The sequence below is a fragment of the Amblyomma maculatum genome, chromosome 6 (genome assembly GCF_055883805.1).
Source record: "Amblyomma maculatum isolate TAMU_Amacu chromosome 6, ASM5588380v1, whole genome shotgun sequence".
Lineage (NCBI taxonomy): Eukaryota > Metazoa > Arthropoda > Arachnida > Ixodida > Ixodidae > Amblyomma > Amblyomma maculatum.
In genome coordinates, this window is record NC_139349.1 from 151,944,521 (window position 1) to 151,947,764 (window position 3,244).

The 3,244-nt window shown below is 46.8% G+C and overlaps 1 pseudogene; it reads left to right on the plus strand.

Annotated features, from left to right (window-relative positions):
• Positions 1–526: 526 nt before the first annotated feature.
• On the plus strand, positions 527–2,568 carry LOC146187067 (uncharacterized; annotated as a pseudogene).
• The last annotated feature ends 676 nt before the right edge of the window (positions 2,569–3,244 follow it).

Consider the following 3,244-nt stretch of genomic DNA (forward strand, 5'->3'; position numbering starts at 1 on the left):
CACGCGCAAGTACCTACATTTAATTGGACAGATGGACTCACCGGAATGTTCAACTTGTGGCATCCCAGAGACTGTGGACCATGTATTATTGGTGTGCCCAGAGTATGCGAACGAAAGAAATGTGCTAGCTGCTTCCTTGAAGCGTTTAGACAAGAGGCCTCTGTCGGAGGAACTGCTGCTGGGCGCTTGGCAGGACAAGGGGAAGGGCGTCCAGGCAGTGCGCGCTCTTTGCCGTTATTTGAGTGCCAGCGGACTTGATTCACGTTTGTAAAACAAGCTGCTGTGTCTGTATATATATTTCATATACCTTCTCCCACATCGTCACCCATCATGACCTTCTTTCTTCTCTCCTTCACCTTCCCCAGTGCAGAGTAGCAGGCCAGATTTGAATTATTCGGGCCAACCTCTCTGCCTTTTCCTTTCAATAAATCCATCTATCTATCTACGGCGTCTGGTCACACAGAAGCCATGGCCACAGATATTCAGCAAATTCTGGGGTTGCAGTAGTCATTGGAGAACGCACGCAGAGGCTGCTTTACCTGGCTGTGAGAAACAAACTGTGTAGTACCTGTGAGTACTACACAAGGGAACAGAAGGAGGTCAAAGAGCATGCTTGCTATAAAAATTGGACTGCAAGCTCAGGTGCTATGGAAGCTGATATCATTGTGGAAGGGTTCAAAATGAGCAGAGAGATGCATGGCCTGGAATACCGTGCCTTCATAGGAGATGGTGATTCATCTGTCTACAACCAAATCAGTACCAAGGTAGACTACGGTCGTTTCATAAAGAAGAGTGAGTGTGCCAATCATTCACTGAAATGTTATACAACTCGGCTGTACGGTGTTGTGAAAGAGTGCAAAGGAAGTGCCAGCATTCTAAGCGGGCCTAGGATAAAGCGCATTAAGAATGGTGCCCGCAAGGCAATCGGCCACTATGCCCGCTCCCTGAGGGAGTTTCAGGATTCTCAAGAGAACAGGCAAAAGCTGATAGAGCAGAGCACACGAGATCTGAGAGCTGATCTTTTGAATGGGCCAAGCCATGTATTTGGCTGCCATAACAAATGCAAACGCTACTTTCGTTATGAAACAAAAGGTGAAAATGCCTGGGAGTGCATTCCTCAGATGCTCAAAGTCAAGATAATGACTGCAGCAAACATGATTGCTGATAAGGCTGCCCGCCTTGTGACAGGGGACACAAGCAACCTTACTGAAAACTACATGTCTCTTGTTGCCAAGTTTTCAGGGGGCAAACAGATAAACCGCTGCCAGAAGGGTTCTTATGAGCATCGGTGTCAGGGTGCTGGACTAAGTTTTCAACTCGGGCCTCAGTGGCATGCCATAGCTATTAAGGCTGAAACTAACGAAAGCCCGGTAGCAGTCTTGAAAAAGTATGTCGCGAAAAAAAATGCACAAACAGTGCAGAAAAGGTTGCACCGGAAGCGGCTTTTTGAGGACTGCAATCATCAAGTGCCTAGACGCAAAGACCCCACACCCTGTGATTCTTTGATTCACTATGGGCCTAACTGTGAGCAGCCAGATATGCTGCCTGAGCAGTTCTCTGAAAAAAACTACAGATCTGCTTCAGAGCTTGCAGGTTGATCACAAACAGCGTGAGCAAATAGAAGAGGCAACACGGGGTCAGGCTGACAATCCAGCCTGGCTTGCTGAGAGGCAGCATCGCCTTACAGCATCATACTTCCATGCTGTTTGTAAGAGGAAGGACTCTACGGCATCTGATGTACTTGTCAAGGGCCTCGTGCAAAGAAAGAGCTTCACAACTGCAGCTCTGGAGCATGGCAGACACCATGAGAAAGAAGCATTAAGCATGTACAAAACAGAGATGCAAACTGAAGTACAGCCATGTGGTCTTTTCGTAGACCTTGATCATAGTTTTCTGGCTGCTTCACCAGTTTGTCTGGTTGGTGATGATGGCATTGTGGAGGTAAAATGTCCGTACACAACAAAAGATCAGGATCCACTTGAAGCTGCTCGAAAGATCTGTGGAAACGTAGACATCACTACTGCTCCTTCTATTTCGCAGTCTCACCAATATTTTTATCAAATTCAGGGCCAGCTTCACATTACAAGGCGGCGGTTCTGTGATTTTGTTTTGTACACCACAAGAGGAATCCATGTGCAGCGGCTACTGCGACATGCCGATTTCTGGAGGAATAAAATGGAGCAACTTCTGATTCGATTCTACAGAGACTGCATTCTTCCAGAAATCGTTAATCGTTGACCCGCGAGCAACTCGCTCAATGGAAATCCGCCGGCCAGAATGGAGTAGACTTACCATTAAACAAACGCAACTCAAAAAAGCCACTTCTAAGAGGAAGAAGGCAATGTCTGCACAGGAGTGAGCCTTGCATATTCGGAGCAGGAAAGGTGCCAATGGACGAAACAATCAAGGCACTTTTTGTTTCATAAGAAAGTTGGTTCAACCAGCCAACTTTGTAACCACTGTGACGGCTGTCATAATGCACCTCTTATCTCATGGTACACACTGCATGACATTGAGTAGTTGGTTCAGCCAGCAAGAACTGTGTAACCACTACAATGACTGCCAAAATGCTCCTCCTCATGACATGCCCTTTGTGACAATGAGTTGTTGGTTCAACCAGAGAGCATTGTGTAACCACTACAATGACTGTCAAATGCTCCTCATGGCATGCCGAGCACGACAATGAGCAGTTGGTTTAACCAGCAAGAACTGTGTAACCACTACAATGACTGAATGACAGTCAAAATGCTCCTCCTCTAGGCGTACCCATGCGTAGCATTGAGTAGTTGATTCAACCAGCGAGAACTGTGTAACCACTACAATGACTGCCAAAATCCTTCTCCTCATGACGCCCTGCGTGACATTGAGTAGTTCGTTCAACCAGCGAGAACTGTGTAACCACTACAAAGACTGCCAAAATGCTTCTCCTCATGACATGCCCTCAGTGACAATGAGTAGTTGGTTCAACCAGTGAGAACTGTGTAACCACTACAATGACTGCCAAAATGCTCCTGTAGGCGCACCCATGCGTAACATTGAGTAGTTGGTTCAACCAGCGAGAACTGTGTAACCACTACAATAATTGCCAAAATGCTTCTCCTCATGACGCCCTGCGTGACAATGAGTAGTTGGTTCAACCAGCGAGAACTGTGTAACCACTACAATGACTGTCAAAATGCTCCTGCTCTGGGCATACCCATGCATAAAACTGAGTAGTTGGTTCAACCAGCGAGAACTGTGTAAC